Source organism: Stenella coeruleoalba, assembly GCF_951394435.1.
Source record: "Stenella coeruleoalba genome assembly, chromosome: 3".
Classification (NCBI taxonomy): domain Eukaryota; kingdom Metazoa; phylum Chordata; class Mammalia; order Artiodactyla; family Delphinidae; genus Stenella; species Stenella coeruleoalba.
In genome coordinates, this window is record NC_137148.1 from 125,792,069 (window position 1) to 125,801,898 (window position 9,830).

General features: G+C 43.9%; 1 pseudogene across 1 annotated transcript; it reads right to left on the bottom strand.

Moving 5' to 3' along the window:
- Positions 1–1,698: 1,698 nt before the first annotated feature.
- Positions 1,699–8,621, bottom strand: LOC307184893 (large ribosomal subunit protein uL11-like; annotated as a pseudogene). Its single transcript has 2 exons — positions 8,613–8,621; positions 1,699–2,351 (listed from the first exon to the last, which is right to left on the bottom strand). The product of its transcript is annotated as a large ribosomal subunit protein uL11-like (transcript).
- Between the last annotated feature and the right edge of the window lie 1,209 nt (positions 8,622–9,830).

Below are 9,830 nucleotides of genomic sequence, written 5' to 3' on the forward strand. Positions count from 1 at the left end.
GGTTTGCACCCGATTTATTGCTGGGTGTGGCCCAGCTTACGGACTGTTTCTGGCACAGGTCAGGCAATTTTATATTACCTTTTAGATAGTCCTTTGCATTTGTGGATCAACAGGCTTTTGTAACCAGTGATACGCTGAGTCCCTCCCATAATGGTTTCCTTTCCATTAAATGCTCAGGTATAAGCACTAGTCTCTGTTCACTATCAATCCAGCCTTCTTTGGTTGTTTGGTACTGATCACCATCTAAGTCTCAAGGGTCGACATGAAATCCCCATTCGTCTGTACTCTCTAGATCCATTTCCAAATACCAAGGCTTAAAAGGGATAGGTCCACACTCAGAATGAGTGCTAGGGCCTTGGGATCTGGGCTTTTGGTTCGGGCCACCTGTTTTGTGGCCTGATCAGCCAAATTACTTTTTTTTTTTTTTAAGTAAGTATTTATTTTTGGCTGCATTGGGTCTTCATTGGTGCGTGCGGGCTTTCTCTAGCTGCGGCGAGCGGGGGTTACTTTGTTGTGGTGCGCAGGCTTCTCATTGCAGTGGCTTCTCTTATGGCAGAGCATGGGCTCTAGGTGCCTGGGCTTCAGTAGTTGTGGCTGGCGGGCTCTAGAGTGCAGATACAAGCCGTGGCGCATGGGCTTAGTTGCTGTGCGGCATGTGGGATCTTCCCAGACCAGGGCTCGAACCTGTGTCCCCTGCCTTAGCAGGCGGACTCTTAACCATTGTGCCACCAGGAAAGCCCCAAATTACTTTCTTTAGCTATGTAACGAAGTCTTTAAGTGGCCTGGGCAATATACTTTGGCTACTTCTTCTGGCATTATAACAGAATCTCATAAGGCCAGTATCTCCCCTGCATGTTTAATTTCTTTCCTTCCTGAAATAGTACACCTCTCTCTTTCCATATGGCCCCAAGTTCATGTATAACAGAGAAAGCATAGAACTGGTATAAATGGTTACCTTTTTCTTTGCTCCAAGGTGCAGGGCTCTCGTGAGGGCTTTGAGCTCTGCCTTGTGGGCAGGCATTCCTGGAGGAGGGCTTCTGCTTCTAGGACTTCCTGATGAGTTACTATTAAATGCCCAGCCTTTCGGAGTCCCTGGTCCATGAAGCTGCTCCTGTCCATGAACATTTCCATACCCCAATTTTCTAAAGGCTGATCAGTCAAATCTGCTAGAATAGACTTTGTTGATTATTTGTATGGGATAGAACTCCATTTGGCATTCCACAGTCCAGCTTAATGGCTGTCATTTCCTTTGAGAACCTAACATAGGAATTGGCCATGAGACCACAGTTAGGGATCCAAATAGGACAAAACCTAGCCATTCCTGAGAATCCTCGCCATTGCCTTCTGATGGTGGGTACAGTCACCCTAGCTAATGGTCCAGTAGTAAATTTTTTTTTTTTTTTTTTTTTGGATGTCAAGTGTTTCATTTTTTTTAAATAAATTTATTTATTTATTTTTGGCTGTGTTGGGTCTTCGTTTCTGTGCGAGGGCTTTCTCTAGTTGTGGCAAGCGGGGGCCACTCTTCATCGCAGTGCGCGGGCCTCTCACCGTCGCGGCCTCTCTTGCTGCGGAGCACAGGCTCCAGACGCACAGGCTCAGTAGTTGTGGCTCATGGGCCCAGTTGCTCTGTGGCATGTGGGATCTTCCCGGACCAGGGCTCGAACCCGTGTCCGCTGCATTGGCAGGCAGACTCTCAACCACTGCGCCACCAGGGAAGCCCTAAATTTTTTTTTTAAATGGTTATCAAATATCCCATTATTAAATTATTTCTCCTTGCAGTTCTTAACTAGCTGGGCATTCCACCACATCACTGTTGATGTCATCTATGATGTCGTGAGGGTGGCAGCCATCATCATTGCAGCCCACAGATTGGGCAGTCCCCGGGATATCTTTAATGGTTCCAGAGAGTTCTCTAGCTAAAGATTGATGATGCATCTATCAGGCAATGTTGACAATCAAAAGTGATGTTTCCACTGTGCTTAATGTTTTTCTGCTTTTTTCTATCTCTTGATGGTTCCCTTAGGGCTTTGATGATCAGGGCAGAGGCAGAAGGTACCACATCCATCTGGGTCTGTCTGGTGTTTCACTGTACTCCTCAGACTCTTCCAATCACCAGTTGCCTTGGCGATGTCCTCACCAACCTTTTTTTGCAGATAGACCCAGGGGCAGATCTTGGGGGCCAGGGCAGATGTGGCACAAACTTCCCCACTGACACACCTCGGGTATACAACTTTGGTATCGTTGGGGTCCAACTTAGGCGGCAGGGTAGAGGCAGCTGGGGTCAGATGAACCTGAATTCGGGAGGACTGAATAAGTTGCACTTTGGTCCCCTCCAAGCCGAAGGTCTCCGTCTTTGTGATAACTCAAATCCTAGGTATTTTACACTTGGTTGAGAGATTGGCAATTTTCCCTTGGACGCTTTATATCCCCGGTCTGCCAGCAACTTTAAAGTGAGGATTGTATTTTGGTCTGAGGCTCCCTTATTTTTATTAGTAATTAGTATATCACAGTAAGACTCCCTCATTTAATGGGAGATCACTTAAGTCCTTGGATAAGACTTCCCTGAAGATGGTGGAGGCATTCTTAAATCCTGTGGGAGTACCATCCAACACTACAGTTGTTATATATTATCTCTGGATTGTCCCATTCAAAGGCAAACAGTTCCTGGGACTCAGGACTTAGGGATATGCAGTAAGAGGCAGCTTTTAAGTCCAGAACTGTAAACCAGCAAAAGTCTCCAAATAAAGTTGTACGCAAAGTGTAAGAATTTGGTATTACCAGATGTACATATCTACAACTTGGTTAGTGACTCGCAAATCCCGTACAAAACAATAATTTCCAGTACCAGTTTTTTTGTATCTGACAAGGTCAGTTTAATCGGCGCTTAAGAAAGGTGGTTATCAGAGACTTTGTATCTTCCCTCACATGCCTCTTTAAAGGGTATTGCTTTACATTTGGACTCTTGGCAGCTAGACAGAATTTTACCACTACTGGGTCAGCCCTCTTAGCACTTCCTGCCTCCCATAAGCCCAAACATCCACTCTTAACCTTTTGCAGAATTTGTTCAGGACCTTCTGGTTGAGGCTTGTCTCCTGCACAGTTTGCAGGGCGTACGCTTGATCTGGGAGTTCTCTAAGGCCTACTTTTTCTGGTGAGAAAGTCATTTAATTCTGTTTGTAGATCTCCCAACAAGGGAACAGGGCATTCAGGCATATACAGAGAGCTGTGTTTTGTTTTTTAAATTTTTAAATTTTATCTTTTATACAGCAGGTTCTTATTAGTTATCTATTTTACACATATTAGTGTATACATGTCAATCCCAATCTCCCAATTCATCCCCCCCCACACACTTTCACCCCTTAGTGTCCATACGTTTGTTCTCCACATCTGTGTCTCTATTTCTGCTCTGCAAACCAGTTCATCTGTACCATTTTCATAGGTTCCACATGTATGTGTTAATATGTGATATTTGTTTTTCTCTTTCTGACTTACTTCACTCTGTATGACAGTCTCTAGATCCATCCACGTCTCTGCAAATGACCCAATTTCGTTCCTTTTTGTGGCTGAGTAATATTCCATTGTATATATGTACCACATCTTCTTTATCTATTCGTCTGTTGATGGGTATTTAGGTTTCTTCCATGACCTGGCTATTGTAAATAGTGCTGCAATGAACATTGGAGTGCATATGTCTTTTTGAATTATGGTTTTCTCTGGGTATATGCCCAGTAGTGGGATTGCTGGGTCATATGGTAATTCTATTTTTAGATTTTTGAGGAACCTCCATACTGTTCTCCATAATGGCTGTATCAATTTACATTCCTACCAACAGTGCAGGAGGGTTCCCTTTTCTCCACACCCTCTCCAGCATTTGTTGTTTGTAGATTTTCTGATGATGTCCATTGTACCTGGTGTGCGGTGACACCTCATTGTAGTTTTGATTTGCATTTCTCTAGTAATTAGTGATGTTGAACAGCTTTTCATGTGCTTCTTGGCCATCTGTATGTCTTCTTTGGAGAAATGTCTCTTTAGGTCTTCTGCCCATCTTTTGATTTTTTTTTTTTTTTTTGGCAGTACACGGGCCTCTCACTGCTGTGGCCTCTCCCGTTGTGGAGCACAGGCTCCGGACGCGCAGGCTCAGCAGCCATGGTTCACAGGCGGGCCCAGCAGCTCCGCGGCATGTGGGATCTTCCCGGACCAGGGCACGATCCCGTGTCCCCTGCATCAACAGGCAGACTCTCAACCACTGTGCCACCAGGGAAGCCCAATCATATGGTTTTTATTATTCAGTTTGTTAATATGGTGTATCACATTGATTGGTTTGCATATATTGAAGAATCCTTGCATCTCTGGGATAAACCCCACTTGATCATGGGTGTATGATCCTTTTAATGTGTTGTTGGATTCTGTTTGCTAGTATTTTGAGGATTTTTGCATCTATATTCATCAGAAATATTGGTCTGTAATTTTCTTTTTTTGTAGTATCTTTGTCTGGTTTTGATATCAGGGTGATGGTGGCCTCGTAGAATGAGTTTGGGAGTGTTCCTCCCTCTGCTATATTTTGGAAGAGTTTGAGAAGGATGGGTGTTAGCTCTTCTCTAAATGTTTGATAGAATTCACCTGTGAAGCCATCTGGTCCTAGACTTTTGTTCGTTGAAAGATTTTTAATCAGTTTCAATTTCATTACTTGTGATTGGTCTGTTCATATTTTCTGTTTCTTCCAGGTTCAGTCTTGGAAGGTTATACCTTTCTAAGAATTTGTCCGTTTCTTCCAGGTTGACCATTTGATCGGCATAGGGTTGCTTGTAGTAGTCTCTTAGGATGGTTGGTATTTCTACAATGTCCATTGTACCTTCTCCTTTTTCACTTCTGATTTTATTGATTTGAGTCCTCTCCCTGTTTTCCTTCATGAGTCTGGCTAAAGGTTTATCAATTTTGTTTATCTTCTCAAAGAACCAGCTTTTAGTTTTATTGATCTTTGTTATTCTTTTCTTTGTTTCTATTTCATTTATTTCTGCTCTGATCTTTATGAGTTCTTTCCTTCTACTAACTTTGGGCTTTGTTTGTTCTTCTTTCTGTAGTTCCTTTAAGTGTAAGTTTAGATTGTTGATTTGAGATTTTTGTTTCTTGAGTTAGGATTGTATTGCTATAAACTTCCCTCTTAGAACAGCTTTTGATGCATCCCATAGGTTTTGACATGTTGATTTTTTTTTTCTTTAAGTAACCTGTGCCTTCCAAGTCTCAGCTAGAGACGTGTAACCACCTTGGGTGGTAAGGAGTAAAACCACCCATAGCCCATACGGGGATCGAACCCGCGACCTTGGCATTCTTAGCACCATGCTCTAACCAACTGACCCAACCAGTCACAACTCCCATAGGTTTTGGATCATCGTGTTTTCATTGTAATTTGTCTCTAGCTATTTTTTGATTTCCTCTTTGATTTCTCCAGTGATCTCTTGGTTATTTAGTAACGTATTGTTTAGCCTCCGTCTGTCTGTGTTTTTCGTTTTTTTCCCTGTAACTGATTTCTAATCTCATAGCACTGTGGTCAAAAAAGTTGCTTGGTATGATTTCAATTTTCTTAAATTTACCGAGGCTTGATTTGTGACCCAAGATGCCATCTATCCTGGAGAATGTTCCACGTGCACTTGAGAAGAAAGTGTAATCTGCTGTTATTGGATGGAATGACCTATAAATATTAATTAAATCTATCTGGTCTATTGTGTCATTTAAAGCTTCTGTTTCCTTATTAATTTTCTATCTAGATGATCTGTCCAGTGGTGTGAGGTGTTAAAGTCTCCCACTATTATTGTGCTACTGTCAATTTCCTCTTTATCAGCAGCTATTAGCAGTTGCCTTATGTACTTAGGTGCCCCTATGTTGGGTGCATATATATCTATAATTGTTATATCTTCTTCTTGGATTGATCCCTTGATCATTATGTAGTGTCCTTCCTGTCTCTTGTAATATTCTTAATATTCCTATTTTATCTGATATGAGTATTGCTACTCCAGCTTTTTTTTTTTTTTTTGTGGTACATGGGCCTCTCACTGCTGTGGCCTCTCCCACCGCGGAGCACAGGCTCCAGACACGCAGGCCCAGCAGCTATGGCTCACGGGCCCAGCCGCTCCATGGCATGCGGGAACCTCCTGAACCGGGGCACGAACCCACGTCCCCTGCATCGGCAGGAGGACTCCCAACCACTGTGCCACCAGGGAAGCCCTCCAGCTTTCTTTGATTTCCATTTGCATGGAATATCTTTTTCCATCCCCTCACTTTCAGTCTGAATATGTCCCTAGGTCTGAAGTGAGTCTCTTATAGACAGCATATACATTGGTCTTGTTTTGTATCCATTCAGTGAGCCTGTCTTTTGGTTGGAGCATTTAATCCATTCACATTTAAGGTAATTATTAACATGTATGTTCCTATTACCATTTTCTTAATTGTTATGGGTTTGTTTTTGTAGATCCTTTTCTTCTCGTGTTTCCCACTTAGAGAAGTTCCTTTAGCGTTTGTTGTAGAGCTGGTTTGGTGGTGCTGAATTCTCTTAGCTTTTCCTTGTCTGTAAAGCTTTTGATTTCTCCATCGAATCTGAATGAGATCCTTACCCGGTAGAGCAATCTTGGTTGTAGGTTCTTCCCTTTCATCACTTGAAATATATCATGCCACTCCCTTCTGGCTTGTGGAGTTTCTGCAGAGAAATCAACTGTTAACCTTATGGGAGTTCCCTTGTATGTTATTTGTCATTTTTCCCTTATTGCTTTCAATAATATTTCTTTGTCTTTAATTTTTGTCACTGATTACTATGTGTCTCAGCATGTTTCTCCTTGGGTTTATTCTGCCTGGGACTCTCTATGCTTCCCGGACTTGGGTGGCCATTTTCTTTCCCATGTTAGGGAAGTTTTGGACTATAATCTCTTCAAATATTTTCTCAGATCCTTTCTCTCTCTCTTCTCTTACTGGGACCCCTATAATGCGAATGTTGTTGCATTTAATGTTTTCCCAGAGGTCTCTCAGACTGTCTTCAATTCTTTTCTCTTTAATCTGTTCCATAGCTGTGAATTCCAGCATTCTGTCTTCTAGGTCACTTATCTGTTCTTCTGCCTCAGTTATTCTGCTATTGATTCCTTCCAGTGTACTTTTCATTTCAGTTATTGTATTGTTCATCTCTGTTTGTTCTTTAATTCTTCTAGGTGTCTGTTAATTCTTCTAGGTCTTTGTTAAACATTGCTTGCATCTTCCCTATCACCTGCTGCTTCTTCCCAGCCTTTATGGTTGGGGCCTCACACCAATCAGCAGTCTTATCAGAGACTCAGGTCTGTGAGATGCTGCAATGCTGGCTGCACCTGGAAAACCTGGGCGTTCACGGGAGATGAAGGAAAGCACCAGGACTTGCCAATCTGTGGCTACGAGCACCCTTTGTTCCTTTGTAGGCAGCACCCGGTCACACGGGCCACTTGCCCTGCCAACCACGCCCCACCTTAGTGTCCCTTCTGAGGGGTTAGCTGCCCCCACCCGAGAATGGACGTTTGGGGAGAGAGAGGACGAAAACAAGGAACCCCTAAGTCAAAGTCTTAGTCAATATCCCAGGTTTCAAACCCAAGAGCTGAGAACAGTGTATGGACTGCAAATCTCTAGAAAATGGCCTTCCCTCAGGCACTCATAAAAGCCCACGCACCACAAGGAAGAGTAGCCCCACTCGCCACAACTAGAGAAAAGCCCACGCACAGCAACCAAGACCCAACGTAGCCAAAAAAAAAAAAAAAAATACCATTCACTTAAAAATTAAAAAAAAGAATTCCCTGGAGAATAAACAAAGGCGAATGGAGAGTGTCAAAGATGGCCAGCTTGGACGTGAAGGTTCCCTTAGGGAACACTGAAAAGGTTTCCATTAAAGGTGGTTGCCAAGCACTGTAGCCTAAACGTCACACGTGCTACCTGTCTGCCAAGAAATCTGTCCTGGCAGTTCCGAGGCTTCAGCCACGGTGGTCAGAGGCTTCTAAGAGTTTCCTCCCTAGAGCGGGGGGCAGGCGTGCCTATTACAGAGGGGCCTGGGAGAGGCCAGGCTCTGTCTCACGCACCACCTGGATAAACATACATTATGGGGAGGCAGGTGGAGGAAATGACAGGATCACCTTGAAGAAACCAAAGTGAGGAGGCTGTCTGAGACTCAGAGCTGAATTTGAGAGACGAATTCAGGAGTACACAGGTTGAAATACCCAAGCCCTGACTTCCTTTGTGGGCATGTTGGGGTTTAACCTTCCACGTAGATGATCGAAACATTTTACCTCCCCAGCAGAAATCAAAGAGAAGCTCAGCTCAGCGCCTGGGAAATTTCCAGGTAGAATACATTCCGCCCAAGACCTCCATATAGCATGTGGCCTTTAGCATCACCACCAATGCTTGTTCCTCCGGCAAACTTTCATACACACACATACATACACACACACACACACACACACACACACTGAAAAGTATTTCAATGCTAACTCCCTGCTAGTTTGGCTCATGCAAAAGAGGGTTAAAACTCTCAGTGAGGAAAACCCAAAATGTCCAATTGTATGAAATTCCTTTAACCCAGACACGGGCTACGTTCTGGGGTGGAGACTTACCTGCTTCATGCTCCCTCATTTCCCCTTTACCCTCTCACCCCAACAAGGTAATATGGGCTGGTTTCATTAAGAATACACACCTTTATCAATACCGCCAGGTAATTATATTAGGCACAGGTGAAAGCTCCCGACAGCTCTGTAAGGCAAGCTCTCTAGTCAGGGAGCAATGGTTTTTACCTTCTGGGTCAGAGGACTGCACACCCCCCCATTAATCCTGGTTCCAGAAAGTTTTGCTATAGTCATCCAAGGACCAACCCCTATTAACGAATCCTAACAAAGGAAACACTCAGACATAGGCAAACAAAAGGCATGGGACTCTGACCCAGGGACTGGGATTCTAACCTGATTGATCCTTTGGTACCTCAGTGGCTGCAACCTTTTAGAGTGTCTCTCTTAAGGTGGGACTCTAACCCACAATCCGGATGACATTATTCAACAATACAGGCACTGGTGCATTTTAACAAGGTTACTCACCCCCAAAGACATCTGATTTCGGAGCTGTTTCTTCTCTCAAAAGTGAAAGGAGCACTGAGGGGCCTGGAGGGCCACAGCGTTACCGGGAAGCAGGAACTCGACAGCTGACCCTCTAGATGATTTTGGTCTGGGTGGCCACTCAGGGTCTGTGGTGAGGGCCACACTCCGCCAGGGGCTACAGTGCCTCAGGCAGGCTGTCACAAGACTGAGTCCCTTCATGAGTCCAAAATTATTACTGAGCAAGGGCTCGCTACCCAACGTGCATAAGAGCCAACACTATGTGCCTGGCATTTGAGAGAAGGAAGAGCGTTATTATGAGGTAGGCTGCCAAGGAGACAGATTTGAGGGCCTTGCCTTGGTTGACCCCCGGATGAGGAGGAACCTTGGATACAGACGGATGACGATAAGCAGTAGGTGGATGAACACCCACAGTGTTCAAGGGTCAGCTCTACACCAGTTAAAGGACATTGTCATACTGGATAAAAAAGCAAAACCGAATATTTGCTTTCTACAAGAAACCCACTTTAGAATGTAAACTGGTGCAGCCACTATGGAAAACAGTATGGAGGTTCCCTAAAAAACTAAAAATAGAGCTATCATATGATCCAGCAATCCCACTCCAGGGCATATAACTGGAAAAGCCAAAAACTCTAATTTCATCTTTATTTCTAATAATCAAAAAGATACATGTGTCCCAATGTTCATAGCAGCACTATTCACAACAAGCAAGTCACGGAAGCTATC